An 18,475-nucleotide genomic window follows, 5' to 3' on the forward strand; every position below is an offset into this window, starting at 1 on the left:
TCCTCCCAAGAAGATAAGCCAAGTTAACTGAAGAAAACAACGTCACGGATTCTTTTGAAAAGCTGCTTTCATTTCCCTCCCATTAGCCCTCCGCTCTGACTCACCTTCACAGTCTAATTTGTTTGTTGGGCCTCCTGTGATGGAACACGACAGCGGAGGGAGAAGAAGAAGCCAAGCTGAAATGCCTTCCTGCACAGGCGATGAGCAGAGTGACCCAAGATGCCCCTGGAGGTCAGGTGGTGGACAAGACCCAGGTTTCTCAGTGGTCGTGTCCTGATGATCCTCTCATTTTTTGGTGGTACGTCAACAAAGACGGGGTAGTGAAGCCAGTAACCCCCACGTGACCATGGTCTATTGGCGGTCTGATCCTGGAATGTTGCATTCCCCTCACACTCCCACCCTCGTGTCAACTCTCGGCGGACCTTCAGCTCTGCCATTCATCCGTCACCTGACCGTGAGGCCTGGGCAGCGCTGCTTCGTGTTTTAATTAGCATGGCACAGGTGACCGTGTCACCCTCAGATGAATCCTATTATGAGTGGAGTAGACCTGGGCCTGCTGGGAGAAGCATCTGAAACCCCCTGTATAATGAGCTCTGCATATGAAAGGGTTCAGAGATTGCATCGAAGTTAATTACACAGGAGACACGGTTAATTTTATCAACCGTGATCCTATCCTTGACCCAGTGTTTCCCACATTAAAATAGGACACTGTAGGAAGTCTCTAAAGGGCCCTGATTTTGCCAGAAAATTAAGTCGCATGTTAGGTTCCCTGCTGGCTGGCAGCTTTCTTTATGGTCGCCATGAAGTCAACGATGTCTTGCAACGTTGCTCTACCATTGCAGAGGCTCACTTTTATTGGATTAATTTTTGCAAACCACCTTTCCCAACAGGTTGCCACAGAGAACTCTGAATTATAAAAATACCACGGGGGGACATCCACCAAGTTGCATCAGTAATAACAAAATGACATTGTGATGAAAACAAGTTTGGGGAAAAGCCAGACAGAAACAAAGCATCATAAGGACATATGTGGGGCCCATAGCCAACTCGTTGCCCTTCTTTTCTGGGCAAGCTAGCACTATACACACACACGCACATTGTCTGAAACCGCTTGCCTCAAGCGGGGTCGCGGCGAGCCGGAGCCTAACCTGGCAACACAGGGCGCAAGACTGGAGGGGGAGGGGACACACCTAGGATGGGATATCAATCCATCACAAGGCACCCCAAGCAGGACTGGAACCCTAGACCTGCCAGAGAGCGGGACCCAGCCAAGCCCACTGCACCACCACACCACCGCGCTCCCCTGCTTAACATTACACATTAAAGGACACTCAAGTTTATTGGGACCACTCTCTGTAGCGGTCAGCTGGATGTGCAGTCATCCCATATCTTGTCAGCAGATGATCCTGAGTGACTCAATCCATATTTATGCAAGGGTTTAGAGGTTTAAACCCAAAGAAGTCCACTCCAGGAATGCACCTCTAAGTATGGTAAAACATAGTCAGCCTTAAGTATAGATGTAAATGAGGGCACATTCCTGACACTGACTGGGGGGCCCTATAACTGAAAGCTTTTTGCCAACAGGAGGCGTATTTTCTAGGTGTTATAGGAAAGTGTGCATCACTCAATAATAGCAGTTATTCTGGGTCATACATGTTCTAGTCCGAAGAGGTTGTGGTAAACCCTGCAGAGCCTTGTGATCGACAGTAAAATCCTAAAGCCTTTATGGGAAATAATATACAGTAAAAACTGGCATTCTGGTCATACTTTCATGATTGTTCTACTCTATTCTCTATCTTAACAAGAAAGATCTTAATTCATCAACATTCGGAAGAAGCAGGATGTGTGCCCTTCCAAAAGAATTCACCCGAGTATTACCAAATGTCAGCTATTTCATTGATATATTTGTGTGTCATCATCAGAAGGGCACAAATATACCTCTGGATGAGTGTTCCTTGGTATAGCGTACTGTACATAAAATAGTATCAGCCCCACTACTGAGCCCTGAGGAACCCCTTTTCTACACAAATTATGCAAGATTTATTTTGTAGTAAAAGAACCTCACTTCACCCTTTAACATCTGAAAGAGATATGAGTACTTTCCAGAGATCTTTAACCACAATTACCATCATGTCCAAACAAAATCTCACACCAGGAGATTATTTTGTTTGTTTTTGTGTGTATACATTCACATATCACACTGATTTTATGACAATTTTTCTTCATTTGGAAATTGTTTCCTTTTCTTGCATTATCCGTTAAGTGCAGCTGATTTGTATATATTTATTGTAATTTCTGGCCTACTAATGCATTCTCATGCCTAGTGCTAAAGAACTGCTGTTTAGCCATCCAAAAGAAAAATTCCCTTTTGCCAGAAATTCTCTCACTTTTAGAAGCCTTCACATTTCAGAGTAAAGTTATTTTTCTTATTCCAGTGCACAATGAAAAATGTTCACAATGCAGAGGAGTTGAACTCCAGCAACAAAATGTACAAGAAATGTATTATTCCAGCTGCAAATGTTTGCAGAGGAATTATAAACGTTGCATAATTACGAAGGGCTCATATTTAAGATTTCCTTGCTTGAAAGTCAAACTTAATCACAGCATCGGACTGATTTTAAGATCATATTCCAACTTGAACATCTGTGGGTTCCCTTCGTGTTAAAGCCTTATTAAATGGGAGGTTACACTGTGTTGGAGCAGCCAACGCCGACCACTGCCCCAAAACTACGAGAAAAAAATCTCTGGATAAATCCTTCCTCTTTCTGCATGGTTGCAATTCTGACGTTATTATTTAATGTGCAGAATAGTAGTTAAGGACACAGAGTGAAGGCTGCCAATTCAAGTCTCTGGAGGGGCCCTGCTTCAGTACCCTTGAGCAAGGTACTTGACCTATATTGATCCAGTGAGATGTGAATCTGGACAAAAGTCCTTTCAGCCAAAACCATGAGCCGAGCAACAAAGTATTGGAGACAACATAGTGTGAAAATATTCTCTGTACTCTTTCCTGGCGTGTCTTGAGTTTTGCCTTTTGCTTTATCTCAAAGAAGGTGGAATTTGAGTCTATTCATGTGGACAATGTGCTTCTTCAAGGTGACAAAGCCTTAATACACTGCACACATTTTCCCTGCCGCCTACCATAAACATGTTTTTCTGTCTTTTTACAACAGCAAAAATTGCTTACATACATATTAAGTTTAAGATCACATACAGTGTTCCACACTAATATTGGCACCCTTAGTAAATATGAGCAAAGAAGGCTGTGAAAAATTGTCTTTATTGTTTAACATTTAGGGGGGTGCGGTGGCGCGGTGGCGCGGTGGGTTGAACCAGGGTCCTGCTCTCCGGTGGGTCTGGGGTTCGAGTCCCGTTTGGGGTGCCTTGTGATGGACTGGTGTCCCCTCCCCCTCCGGCCTTACGCCCTGTGTTGCCGGGTAGGCTCCGGTTCCCCGCGACCCTGTATGGGACAAGCGGTTCAGAAAGTGTGTGTGTGTGTGTGTGTGTGTGTGTGTGTGTGTGTGTGTGTGTGTGTTTAACATTTTGATCTTTTGTTCAAAAAATTCACAAAAATACTCTGCTCTCGTGAATATCAAACGATTGCAAACCCAACACAGGTTCATCCAACAAAAAAAAATTTGTTTAATATTTGTGTGCCACAATTATTGGCACCCGTATGAATTTATATAAGAAAAATATATCTGAAGTATATTCCCAGAGACGTAAATTTTTTAGTACACCTGGGTAACTAGGAGCAGGAAATTGTTCAACCATGACTTCCTGTTTCACAGGGGTATAAATCTGAGATAACATATAGGCCAAATTCCCTTAGTCGTTCATCACAATGGGTAAGAGCAAGGAATATACAGTACCATTAACATTTCTTGCAATTTTTAACATTTTTTGCACATTTGTTTGTATCATTACCAGCTCAAAATGGTAAGTTCTGAAGTCCTTCAGAATTGTAATGACAGTCTAGCACACGAATTATACAGTACAATTGCTGTTCTTACTATCATTGCAAATGATACTGGATACTGGAACAAATTCTAATAAATAATACATAAATATTGAGGACACTACATGTATTATTAGGTAATACATATCAATAGAACACACAACAGTATTGTACAGCAATGCTGTATATAAAACAACAAGCATGTCTTAGTTTAAGATTTTCCGGTGACTCCACTGTCAACAAAAACATTCCACTACAAAAGGGAAGGTGAGGGATTCATTTGTCCAGGTGAACTGTTCGTATCTTCTTTCTATAGCAAAGCATCTTTATTCTAATTGCTAATCGGTGATTTAATTAAAACAGCAGTTACTGTCTCATGGTAGGATGCAGGAAGTATGTGTCTGTGAAACATGGCAGGGAAGCCAAAAGCGCAGGAAACGACGCCCGGAATGCGCAGTGCTTCGGGGCCCCACCCGGGATGAGGAGCGTGGCACGGAGGGCCTCATTTTCGGCACCGCTTCGGCAGCCCCAATCGAGCCACGAGACGAGCGAAGCAGAAGCAGATTTCATACTCGAGTGGGCAGACGCCCTCTCTGTCTCCAAACCCCCCCCAGCCCCCCTGCTTCCCGCCACCGCCACCCCCCCCCCCCCATACTCCACGCTCATGCTCCTGCGCGCTCGCAGGGTTAAAATAAACGTTAGCGCTGAACCCTATTGTTCCCCCTTCGCCTTGATTCACAGGCGCATAATTGGTAGTCAATTTGAGATCCCCCTCCGCCGATTGTTGGCGCATTTGGCTCTGACAGAGTGGGGAAGATTAATGGCGGAGAGCAGCCGGGGGGGGCTGCCTCGGCAAGCTTGGTTGCTCTAAATTCATTACACCAATTTCCCCCATCCTGCGTCCAAAAAAATAGAGGACGGGGAGAATGGAAAGGCGGTCAGATGGCCCCAGTCAGCGATTATAAGGAAAAGACAAAACATCAAAAAAACGGCGACAGATTTTTCTTTTAAGCAGCCCGACATGTCCGCTCCCCCATCCCCCTCCGCCTTCCCTCTCCCTCGTAGCTTTTCTGCATTTACCCTGTGCGTCCACTTTGGCTCTCGCGCGGACACGTAGATTCGACAATATGGAAGCATCGATGGTGCCGTCGAAGGAGAGCAAAGGGCAGGAAAACACCGCCTTGGTTCACATGCCTTTTGGGGCCAGTGTGAGAAAGAGCTGGTTGTGTTTCAGATGACAGCTCGTGGTTCAGAGCTCTGTACTGTGGTATGTTCCTTCCACCATTAAGGATCTTAGCTGTTTTGCACAAAGTCAGTTACAGATACTACAGTATCCATCAATCATTTGAGTTTCTGATTCACCTTTCCGCATGTTCCCAAGTTATTAATCTCCAACATGCTGTCCATAAACCTTGTTACTCACATTTTACACGTTTTACTGTCCCCAGCTGCGGCGCTACCCTCAAGTCCTGACAGACTAGAAAACGCCAACACGGCACCATTCTGTCCGTCGAGTGTCTGCTGACCTGGCAAGGCAGCTGACAAGGAAACACCTTGAACGTTGGCTCTGATAAAGGTGACCCCGTGATTTTCTACGGGCGGGGGGGGGGCGGTAATTGCAGTGATTTATCGAACTCGTCAGTGGTGGCAGCGGCGCTGGCCAGTTTTGTGCTCTCTCACTCTCGCTCTTGTTCTCTCAGTCGACAAGATGGGCAGCTGCCTTCCCCCGTCCCGGAGGACACCCCCCATCCAGGGCTGCCGGATGAAGTGTGGCAACAGGACTGTAAGTGGAAGCCAGTTCTCATTTGTCAGATGTTATGGAGAAGCTTTGGTCCTGTCTGCCAGATTAGCCTAGCTGTGCCGCTCCACCGGTGTCCCTCTAGCATCCATTAAGGTCTGCTTTGTGCATTCTGCTGACTTGCGTAAAGTTTGCACTTTATGTCACATATGTAGAGCTTCTTTGGAGCAGTGATGTTTCTGGTACTTCTCATAAACACTTATTTACGAACTGGCATCCTATTTATGGTCTTGCCAGCCTCTTGCACTACACCTTCAGGATGGGCTCTGGACCACTCAAGCCCTGCTCTGGCCAAGTGGGCATTGATAGTAAATGGACTTATGCTCCATGGCTCCAATAAAATAGATATGAAATACAATGTGAAGGTCAGAACTTGTACCATTAGAAAGCAAAATGAGATCCAGAATTACTCAACATGAGTGTGTCGATCTTCTAAAAATCTAGGCATTTTTGGGGTAATTTGTACTTTTATCGTAGAATAACATGCTTTCTTTGGTTTAGCTTCACTTATCTAACTATTTCCCAAGGTTTCATGTTTGGTTTGTCCTGACTAGCGAACAGCAGAATGCAGTGAGCAGTAAAAGACATCAGGCTGAAAAGTAAACCAATAACAGTATTATATTCAACCCATGTTTTTGTCATTATCTCAGGAATGAATAATATTTAAGAAATAGCAAAAAAATTTTTTTTTCTTTTTTCTCTCTGTAATTTCCATTCAAAAATTCCCGTGATATACCTTCTCATTACCTTCCTGTTGAGATTAATGTTATAGCTTGTTTGACCTCATGCGCTTATGATCCACATACGTGCAGGTGGCTTCTATGCTGGATGGCGGCTGCATTCAGTTGTCTCAAAAATGTTTTTTTTTTTTTCTTTTTCAGAGCCGGATTCATAATTCTTTTGTCTTCTCTTCATAGATGTTGACAGATTAACGTGGCAATGGTGCAGGCTGATTTGGCCGCCTGTGTAAATTATCTGTCTTTGCTGGCCGAAAGACTCTGTTCAGCACCTGCTCGGTGGCGGTTCGGGTGGCAGAGCAGGTCACGCTGGGCCCTTTGAATGGCTGCTCTCTTCACTACTCCTCCCATGATGTAGAGGGAGGGCTCGGCCTGTGCTTCCCGCACCCTCGATAAATCCACATTTGGACGAGAAACAGAAGTTGGCTGTCGAAGGAACATGCGGCGAAGGCCTCCGGGGTTTCGATGAGGACGAGACTCTGACGCTTTCGCATGTTCAAGACGCGTGCTTCCAGCCGTCGCTGGATGAAGACTTGGACGCCAAGCTCCACTTAGCAGCGCCAGTGTGAACGCTGGGATCGGAAGATGTTGCAAGTGTTTTGCATTACGGTTCCTTGATGGAGGGGAGGCGGAGGGGGGACGGGGAGCTGGCGAGCGAGCGCTCAGAAAAGAAAAGGGAGAAATATGACGGAGCGGCAGGAGGTGCAGGGACGGCTGCTCCGGCGTTAATAAAGATGTCACGAGAGAACATCAAGAGACACAAAGTCTCAATTTCAGCCAAGGTGCTGCCAGCCAGATGTGGAGGCATGGAAAGGCGATTGAGCCGTGGCCCGCTGTCAGCCACGCTACGTCCAAACGGAACCGTCAGAACTTCGAAGCCCTTTTGATGTGGGTGCCAAGAGGTGTCCAGCCCCTTAACGACCGGGAATTTATTACAACACCGTCCTGTAGGGGGCACAGGGGTCAAGGGTCATCCGATGAACCCCATCACACCCCCTCTCTTTCCTCTCTTCTGTAGGCCCTCTCCCCATCTCTCTGTCTCACACTGTCCCCATTGCTCTCTCCTTCCATCACCCATTTAACACCTTGGACTGTTTTTGACCCCTGTTTTGTCAGGCTGCTGTTAAGTGTTTCATGTTACCGATGCCCTGGCAGGGGTGCGATCGGCTGAGCAAACAGGGGTTCCATGTGGTCCTATGGGTGACCCCTCAGGGCCTAAGGTTGGCCTGAACCCCATGCTTCATCAAAGAGGAGAAAGCAGGCCAAGAAGGAAGTACAGTCATTATTTGATTTCCGAAGAGTTCGTACGTAGAAATCCATTTGTTGGGCGAAAACTTGTAGAAACTTGTAGAGTGAAATTACAAATACCACTTTACCGTAAGGGAAAAAATTTAACTCAATCAAAGGAGGACCCAAGTACAACAAAAAATTACCCAAAAACCCAAATGCAATTGTAAATATTATTCTTATTTCACCAGAGAAAACAATTATCAAAGTGCCCAACAGCCATACATACATACATACATACACACACACACACACACACACACACACACATTGACTGAAACTGCTTGTCCCAAGCGGGGTTGCGGCAAACCGGAGCCTAACCCGGCAGCCATAAATAAACAACTATAAATACATACATACATATATGTATGCATACACTGTGTATTTATGCAAGAATGGTCATGAAATATTAGACGAAAAATGATACACATTGAAAAGATTATTCCTGTTTTGGCATAAATTTTCTAAAATATAATAATCAATGAATTAGTTTATATTTATTCATTTCACAAATTGTAATTAGTGAGCTAGTTAAAGAAAAATGAAATGGAAGAAGGTGACATGCCTAGTATTCAGGTTAATTTGCTTTCTAAGAATAATAGAATAATGGTAACGCACAGCATTACCAGCTTCAGAAAACGTCTAAAATACTGTGGTGTTCATTTTCATAATTCTTAACACCAGAAACACGTAAACATTAGACTCCTCTCAGTTTGAAATAAGACACTGGTCAAAAAATTAGATAAAATTTGTATTGTATGCAAATGAAAATGTTCATTATGTGCAGAATTATTGACTGCGAATTAGATTTAAAGATATAAATTGAACGTATTCTCAGAAGTAAACAATTGAAAAACTTGGACTGGGTATCATTAGTTTGAGCAGAGCTTTTTGCGCCTGTTTGGGTTGCAGCTGCAAAATTATTATAGCCATATATTACTGCTTAATTGCACAACTCGCATTTCTTCAGTCTTTTGACCGGATATCTTTAATCATTCAAAGTCTGTTTAAATTCCAGGCTCACATTCACCATAGTTCTACAGAGTTTTAACTTCTTTGCCATGTGAGACTTTGTTGCCCGAACATTATGGGTTTATTTCATTCAGCTTTAGCACAGGGCCAAAATGTTCTCAGCTGGAGGCCTCTATTTCAAAACAAAAACTGTGATTTATCCAGGTAGACAGGTGTTCCAGGACAGCACTAAGTCACACATCTGCATTTGGCTGTGTAGGGTTGTCAGTGGCAAAATTAACACTCCATCCTACATCCGAAAGGAGTAAAATAAATAAATTAGCAGTGTGAATAGATTATTCATATTGATGTGTTACTGATATCGATAAACCTCTGCCCAGTCTTCAGCCTTATAATTTTAGTGGTATCAGAAAGATTCCACTTTCATGTGGAGCTGTAAGACTGGACAAAAACTAAGAAAATATTCCCCCGTTAGAATGACAGCTATAGCGAGCTTAAACCCACATGCTCTCAGTGAGGTGCGTGGGGAGTCAATATGTAAAAATAATTTTGGAACGCTTGTTATCCTGGTCATAAACATCAATAAAACTCCCAGTTAAGTGAAGACTTTATATTTCACTGGACAATTTTTCCTTGCTGGGAGGTTGAGCCTTGCGTGAGTTTGACCACATTCCTTCCAAACGGCATCCTGCAGATCGAAGCCATGAAAGAGCCATGTGCTGCGGTCAGATTGGCCATGCCCCCCTCAGAGTGTAACACGCCCAAATCTGGAAGGCAGACAGTGGTTTGCACACAAGAAAAAAGTTTCAACAACATTGTCTGATCGCTCCATTATGTTGAGGACGCAGACAAGCTGATCGAGGATTAATGTGGCTCAATATGACATTCATTTTAATGTTGCTGTCAAGATTGTATAACAACAGATTTGCGATCGGCTGTGATCAACATGTTGTTGGTTGTCGGTGTTGGTATCATTCAAAGATTCTTTTTGTGTTTAAGCTTATTGTTTGTTTTAGAGACTGCTTCATCAGGCACCACAGCCACATTATCCCATCCAGTGAAAAGGTGAAGGCTGGCGCTGAAAGCAATATATCTCGGTCATCTCAGAAGCCCCTCCCACTACCGCCACAAGCCAATAAAAGGAGGGAAGTGGAAGTGTCGAGAGTGAAACAGTCTGCTCACGACTGGGGGAGCGTCACCTCTCCCACCCCAAGCCCTCCACATGGTCACGCTTGACCTGACAAGGGGTGGGGGGTGGGCTGGTCCATATGGCCGATCACTCAACTGGCCTCAAAAGTTTTCACAGCCAGGCAACCCGATGCCCCGGTCTCCAGGGGGTCAGCGCCTGCGAAGGTGACTGCTCCTCTAGTGGCCTTGCAGCACCGCCGCCCCCACACACTCACACAACTACACACACACGCTCCTGAACATCTCCCCGGGCCTCATCCCAGCTCTTACTAACTTGACAGGTCCCATGACCTTGGGATCCCAGCAAACATGGCAGAAGGAAAGTTCAGCACGAGTTGAAGCATAACAACATCTCAGCCTGCACTCGCTTTTTTATTTCTCTATTTTTTTATTATTTTTTTAACAGCCCTTTCTTAAAATGTGACGACAGCGCTGACCCCTGGCTGTAAATAGCCTTTGTCTTGACAACTCACTCGTGCTCACGTTTTGACCACTAATAACACTTAATATTGCATGGGATGAAGACGCCTGAACCCTTGCCTTGCTCAGCTTTCATTGCGTATAAACCATGGTACACGTTAGCACACGCACATTGGCTTCATCTCCAAGCGACAAGAGACAAGTTTAAAATATATCATTAACACCTTTCTATAATTACATATATAATACTATATATAGTATTTGAAAGGTGTGCTTTTAATGACATTAAAGATATTGTTGGGACATAAACACATGGATTTTAAATAAAAAATAATGCTTTGACTGTACAGCGTTTTCTTTTTTTTATCCAAACTGTTACTTTTGACTGTGATCCACCTGTCAGCTGCCTTGAAACTTTCAACACGTACGTATATGCGGCAGATGCAGATTTTTTTTTTCCACGTGAATTTTTCCCCTTGAAGCCGGTGGTTTCCCAAGGAAATGAGTACAAACCCAGGGTTTTACAACAACATGGTTCACGGCAGCTATGTCCTTTTCTCAGATATCCAGCTTATACACAAGTAAAATGAAAGCCTCTGCTGATCTGTGTTCATATGTTTCTCGTTAGAGAAAACAGGGGTTTTGGCAGCGTTATATATATTATATATATATATAGTTTTTTTTTTTCTCTGGAGGAACACCCTCCCGTGCTATTTTTTGAGCAGACACAGTTCATCTTGGATCTCCAGAGCCCTCTGTCCCATGGCCCTTCTGTGGCTGTGTGCCTCTCTGGACCAGGTCAGAACCTCAGAATAATCCATGCAGCATGGTGACGTTCTTCACTGCGCTGGATTCAGGTAACCCCACTTCCTTGGGGCCCAAGTATGTCTTTTTAGTGTTCACAACAAGCATATAATATATTAAAAAAATCAAAGTACGCTCAGCTCTCCTGTAATGGGGTCTTGTGCAATGAGAAATTGCTGCAACGGCCTATGAAAACATGTTCCCTAATTTTAATACAACAGGCTTTTGGTTCAGTGCAGTGATATTTTTGTCTGTTATACAGTCATTTTATTTACAAGAGCTGATAAAAGAACACCCATCGTATTTGCTCGGTTATTTGTTTTTCTATAAGAAATAATGGCTGTTCACAATGGGAAGTTGACTTAACGTGTGATTTCGGTGAAAAAAATAGCCGTTATTTGAGGTGCGGGTTCATTACAATTTTGCACCATAATCAGAGCAGAAAACCAAAAATTTTGAAGCAAATTCTCAGAGGATTTGACAGAACAAAATATATTGTTCTTTAAATATTTTTTTGAGACAAATAAAAATAAATGAAAAATTAAACAAACAAATCAGAATATTTACCTGGCTGAAAAGAAACGGCGTGGCCCACGGTAAAAAACAACTGTCGGTCAAGGTGCCAAAAAAAAGGTGACATAAATAAATGCGGTAAAAAAACTCAATTTCAAGAAAAACAAAACTGGTTTCATGCAGACTGTTTTGATCCTAATGTGCAGCAACACAATTCAAAAAAAGCCTAAACGAAACATATTTATTCTGGTAGACTTCTTATCTGAGCACTGCCCTGTCCACCCTAACCCGGCGGTCCAGTGGCTGGGTCTCTCGGCAGCTGACATGGGGTCAGACACCCGCTGCCCATAGGTCAGTAACCTTGACCGTGCCAAATGCAGGGGGAGAACCACGTCGCCAGAGGGGAATGAAGACGTCTCACCAAAATGAAGAGGCTCCACTGTCTGACCCGACCCCCACCTGACCGCCCCTCGTCATCACGTTGTTTCTGTCATTCAGCTGCGCCTTGGTATTTGCGACTCCCCTTTACTCACCTGGTCAATGATGTATCCATGCAGACATAGAAGAAAAATAATGATAAAAGCATTGAGAAACAATGGCTCTGAGGAGCTGAACAGGTGACACTAAACGCAATAACGACGACACCAGTTGCAGACACCTGTACTAAAAGCTGTCGCTGCAAAGTGCTGTGGCTCATATTAATTTGATCAATTAATTTCTTTCTTGAGTTTGGCTTTGGATGTAGCTCTGTGAAGGATGGTTTTATAAATGCCAAGGCGTCATCTTTGATTTGGAGTCCAATGGGAGATTGTTCCATATGTCTGAAAGCGTGATTCTCACAACCGCAAGTGAGGACGTCATAAAGGAAGGCGGAGATGAAGACGATCGGTGTGGGACTCTGAACTCACCCACCGTGGGTTTGCTAAAGAATGCAGATTTGTATTGGCCTCCCAACAAAACCTGCTCAGTGAGGCCTGACTCAGAGGTAAGGTAAAGTCCAAAAATGTCCCTCTTGATACTCCACTTCCCAGAATGAATAATTCAGCATCGTTGTGCAACAATACAGACCTGGGCTATTTAAGTCTTGTTGACGCTGCAAAAATGTAGCTGATCTAAACTACTAATCAAAAGTTTGAGTACACCTGGGCAACATCTGGTGACAAACTGGAGAGAGGAGAAAAAGCAAAGACACGGCAGCTCAGTCAATTAAGGAACTTATTATCCAAATGCCTCGGGAACTAAAACTGGTTTCCAGTCAGTGAACCCAAACATTTGAATGGCCCTAAATCTAACCCAACTGTTACCGTAACCCTAACCCAAGCGGCATTTGTGTGGTACTGTAAGTATGTCAACAAAAAGTAAAGCTCCAGCCATAACAGTGAAACATTAAGCTCTAACCTTGGACTGCTTTTCTTTGGCTCGAATATGTTCAATATCCTCACATTGTGTTGCGGACAGTTCATAAGTGACATGTTATCACCGTGTTTGCCCACCTTACGGACATAAAGGTTGCGCTACAAGCCTCGGCCTTTTAAACCAATAGTCAGTCTCATGAACTACAGACCATCAGACAACAATTTCCATGATCATATTTTGATGAGCTTGATCAAAACCACATGGTGCACCTGGCTGTACTTGCAATATACTGCAAAAAGCATAATTCACAATCTTGAGGATGATATTATTTATTTATTTAATCGGCTGATTCTTTTCTGAAAATGACTTATAATGTTACGCCATTTGCAGTTATTTTACCCATTTACAGTATATAGCCGAGCAAGTTTTGCGGTATTAATTCAGGGTAAATACATGGATCATAGGTACGGCAGCAGCAGCTAGGATTTGAACCCAGATTCTTGAATTGGCAGGTCTAACCTCTATGGTATCTGCTACCTCTGAAGAATATATGGTAACGATAACAAACAACAGGACATGTTTAATTAAAATATTGGGAAAAAAAATCTTAGTACTGAGTAAACGCTGCTAATTGGTTCATTCAAGACCACTCAGAATGTATGCTTAATTGTTTTAAAGAGGCCCGTTTAGACTGAAAACAAACCACACTGTTCCAGATTGCTTTTTTTTCAAAGGTGACTCTAATGGCTTCTACAGATTGTTGTTCTTTTTTATTGTAAAGATAAATCTGCTGTAACAAGCTGAAAACAGTCATAAATCTGGAGGTGAGCTCGGGTTGCACAGAGACACAGAGGGTCACCGTGGCCACAGAGCCGCATCCATCCTTCTTGAAGCTGAGGGGGGGAGTGCCGTAAAGAACCGAGTGGCCGTGACAGTATTACTGGTGTTATTGTATCTGCCATAAAAGCATTCTCCAAGAACACAGATGGAGAGGACCCAATTAACCTCCCCTAAGCCCGATTCTGCGCTTCTCCCCCTGTGCGTGCTCTCCCCATAGCCCGCTCTCAGTCCAGGGTCCTCGACGAAGCCCCTCGACTGCGAGGAAAAGTTCAACTTTGGGGACCGATTCCGACACGGCTGTTAAAGTCCAGTAAAGTACACTTGTCAGAGGACTTTGGGGCCTGCAGAACTGCACCTGGTCCTGTATGTCATTTCCTCATCTATTGGGGACATTTGAGACACGATTGACCCCCGAAACCCTCGAGCTCTGGATTTGTCGCTGCAATTAATTTACCGCAACGTAAGCTGGCCATGGCTGAAAATGGATTAATCTTGGACCGAGGTTGAAAAGGTTACAGCATATCGTATAGATGAATGAGTTAGTAAAATGCATGCAGACTCTCCAAAAGCAAACCTCAAACATACATCAGAAAGTACTGTTTAAGTAGCAGTATTAGGTTGAAGTCCAGCATTCAAAAATACTTCTCAATCTGTATGCTGATGACCTTTGTTTAAAATTACAAGGAATTATACTACAATTTCAATAGATTTATTAGCAAAACAAAGTAAATTTTTGGCGAACTACATCATGAAGAGCTGTAGCAGTGTTTTTTTTTTAATAAGCAGATGAGTCCATCACTTTCTGTTCATCATTTCAGCTGGTCCACCATCCATCAGGCTTCCATGTGGCTCCAGCAGCCCGCATTCCCATCAGTCCACAAGTCCTCAGAAAGTCCATGCTGGACCATGTATCGCCCGTCCGTGTTAGGCTCCGTCCATTTCCTTTTTAAAACCTGGCATGACAGGCAATCCTGGAAGCAGCCAGTCCGTCAACAAAGAATGACCATTAACTTCACTAATGGGGGGGCTGAAGGGGCTTCCCTGCTGTCTGTGTGCCAAAGTGCCAGGGGGCTACAGCGGGCAGCAGCTCTGCAGTACTGTTTAGTACCTACACCGAAATGCCAGCACCCTCCCATTAAGTACTGGCCAATGCAGTTACACCCGGTAAAATAGAAGACAATACCAAGCGCAACGTGACACAAAATGATTTGAAACTGTAAGCTTTTGGACATATGCAGAAGTGAGGAAATCACTAAACCCAACACCCAGGCATGATGCCAAATTTCTGCTCCTTAAATGAAGAGAAATTAGTACTTCTCTGAAAAAAAAAAAAATCTTCAAAATGTTTCAGCTGAACATATTGGTAATATTAGCAAAAATAATATCCTCTTCCACTGTTGAAAAAAGCAAGCAAGGTATTTATACAACGGCTGATAATCGAACAAAACTTGAAAAGAAGGATGAACGCTCATCCCTGGGGGGCAAGGTGAATTTGTTGTGAAGTGGTTTTGGCACATACCTTCTTTGCCCTGGATGAGGCTCAGTTTGGTGGACAATAAGCACTACCTACTCAACACCTATTGCCCCAGATTCCACTGTACTCCCAAAACACACACACACACACACATTATCAGAACCGCTTGTCCCTTACAGGGTCACGGGGAACCGGAGCCTACCCGGCAACACAGGGCGTAAGGCCGGAGGGGGGAGGGGACACACCCAGGATGGGACGCCAGTCCGTCGCAAGGTACCCCAAGCGGGACTTGAACCCCAGACCCACTGGACAGCAGGACTGCGGTCCAACCCACTGCGCCACCGCACCCCCTTCTCCCAAAACACATAAAGGCAAAATCAAAACTTGGGTAAACCTTTCAGCAACAGTCACAAACACAGCACGACTCCCTAAGTGAATATGGACTGTACCATTATTTTAAAACACTCTCAACTATATTTTAATTCAGACCTTGGGAAGATGGTGGTGGATCATCATCTAAAAAAATCTATTAATTATTCATTAATGAATTACGATGAATTATCATTAAGTAACCAATTGTTAATTACTGGAATTAGTACCCAAAGGTCGCAGGTTTAATTCCTACCTCTGGCTGTAGCACCCTTAAAAGCTACTCACCATAAGTTGCTCCAATAAAATTGCCCAGCTGTATTAATGGGTAAATAAGTTGAAGAATTATCTGGCTTTGGAGAAAAGCGTCAGCTAAATGAATAAATGTAAAGGTATAATGATTTTTTTTCTTTGTTTGTTTGTTTGTTGGACAAGCCGTTGTTGATAAAAATTTGATTTTTTAGTTGAAATTTTGCTATAAGGTCAAGAAATTGTGTTGGTTGTTATCATAGATAACAAATAAAAGTATTTTTGGATTTCTCTGGAACAACACTTGTAAAATAAGAAACAAAAGCTTTCCTAAATTTCCGTTAATAAACAGACATACAGTGTTTAATTCCGTCAGTATCCAGTCTCACTGGCATCTACAAGTACCGCATGTATCCGTACATCCAGGTGATTCTGGGTGAAACGCTGTGGAGTGTGTGGTCTGCTGCTAGGTGTGTGCTAAGAACACGCATGCAGAGATCCAATGAACACAATGAATTTCGGTTTCACAGCACGCATTAGAAATTCCTCCCGTTCTGGCGTGTGCTTATAAATGGCATTACTGAGTAAAGACTTTTTGGCTTTAGTTCTCAGATATGTCTTTGAACCACTCTCCAGTTACAGAGTGACCCTCCAACACAGTGCAATCTAGCTAATTTTCATGTACACCATGAAACACACTCATAAAACCAGCCAAAAAAAAAAAAAAAAGATCAAAACTACAAGGAAGAAATGTGTTTTCTGTCAGTTCTCTGCCGTTGCCCCGAATGACAACACAGTGGAATGTATGTATATATTTCACAATATGAAAGAGAAAAAGTTAAATGCCTTTAAAGCAGAGCAAAAGTTGCAAGCCCGTTTGAAAGTCTCGACTTTACTTTCTTTTCTTATTCGGAAATATGTCAGCAAACTGCTTTGCAACTACCATATTTATTTTTAAATATTATTATTTTTCATTATTTTAAATAGACTTGTTTTTAATCACCAGACACTTTCCTTTAAAGTGACTTAGGTGTTAAGCTGCATACAGTTATTTTGTTCGTTTACACAGAGGGGTAATTTTTACTGAATTTATTCAGGGCAAGTGCCTTGCCCAAGACTACTAGAGCAGGAGGTGAGATTCAATCCTGTGTTTGAACCTGGTGCCTCTTAAATATGTCAATACTGAATTTATTTTGAAGTGACTTCTTACTTGTTGTATCTATGTACTTTTATGCAAACAGACTGAAAATTTTGCCTTCATTACCAGGGTTAACAGCTTGTCAGGTATTCAGGGTTGAAACATTTTTTGCAGTAGTGCACAGAAGTGTTAGACATGAATAATGGGGGTGGGACTTGTTAGCCTTACTTAAACATTACTTGGGGGCATTTTTACCTCTTGTTATGCTTATGATTTATTATTATGAGGGTAAGTCAAAAAGTATCAATAAAAAAGTAAAAATATAACTGCCGAGACTTTGTTACTTAGTCGTAATACAGTAAAACAGCAACTGAAGGTTGTTCAGCTTCGCTGGCTGAATAGCCACCTAGTCTAAGCACTCTGATATTTTTAATTACCCTTTATCGTCAAACATCTTTCTCTCTATGGGGAAATCACTAATCAAGTAAAAATGCCATAGCCAGCTATTGTAAAGGACAACCCTTTACAACAGGGCTAAATATCACAATTAAATGATCAGAATAAGAGATGACACACTTCACCAGCATTGTCCTCAATTAATGATATGTGACACTATTTTAACAGTAGGTGTGAAGGTCCCAGGCCACTGCTGTTAAGCCATCCAGTCCGATTCTGTCTCAGCACTGTGAGATGTAGCTCCCAGCAAGTGCTTAATGTAGTCACCACCACAATGACTGAAAACAGATGGTGGCACTATATTTAAATGAGCCTCGCAACATTAATGTGAATGTATCCTGTGAACGGCTGTGGGTATATCGAGGTGAAACTGGTTATCTGTTGAAGAACGGAAAACTCTTGAGTGCCAGTAAGGGCTCCTAAATCACCCCTTGGTGCTTGGCTGAGTATGGATGTGTTTAAGTGAAGCAGAAGTCTTGTGTGGGTGATTAAACTTAATGTGCGTCGCTCAACGGTTCCAAGCTGTCGATGGTTAACTGTCATCGGTTGTGATTCATGACCTCTTGCAAATGTTGATCTTACTTTAACCACTGACCTAGAGTACTGACTTGAAGTGTGCTTTGCAGCTGCAAAAATTCTTGATATCCAGGCAAAGCTTTTCTATCAAGTCTTAAGACCACATTTTTTTCCCTAAAAGTCAAGGAAAAATAATATAATAAAATTTATTTACTGTACCTAGCTAATGCTTTTCTTGAAAAGTGACAAAATGTTTAGCTACTTGGAATTATTTACCCATTCATATAGCAGTGTAGTTTTTACCACAACAATCCAGTATAAGTACCTTACTCAGGGGTACTACAGGAGGAGGTGGCATTCAAACCTGGGTCCAATGAGTTCAAGCCGATAACTCTAAATACAA

Source organism: Scleropages formosus, chromosome 5 (assembly GCF_900964775.1).
Source record: "Scleropages formosus chromosome 5, fSclFor1.1, whole genome shotgun sequence".
In the NCBI taxonomy this organism is placed as follows: Eukaryota; Metazoa; Chordata; class Actinopteri; order Osteoglossiformes; family Osteoglossidae; genus Scleropages; species Scleropages formosus.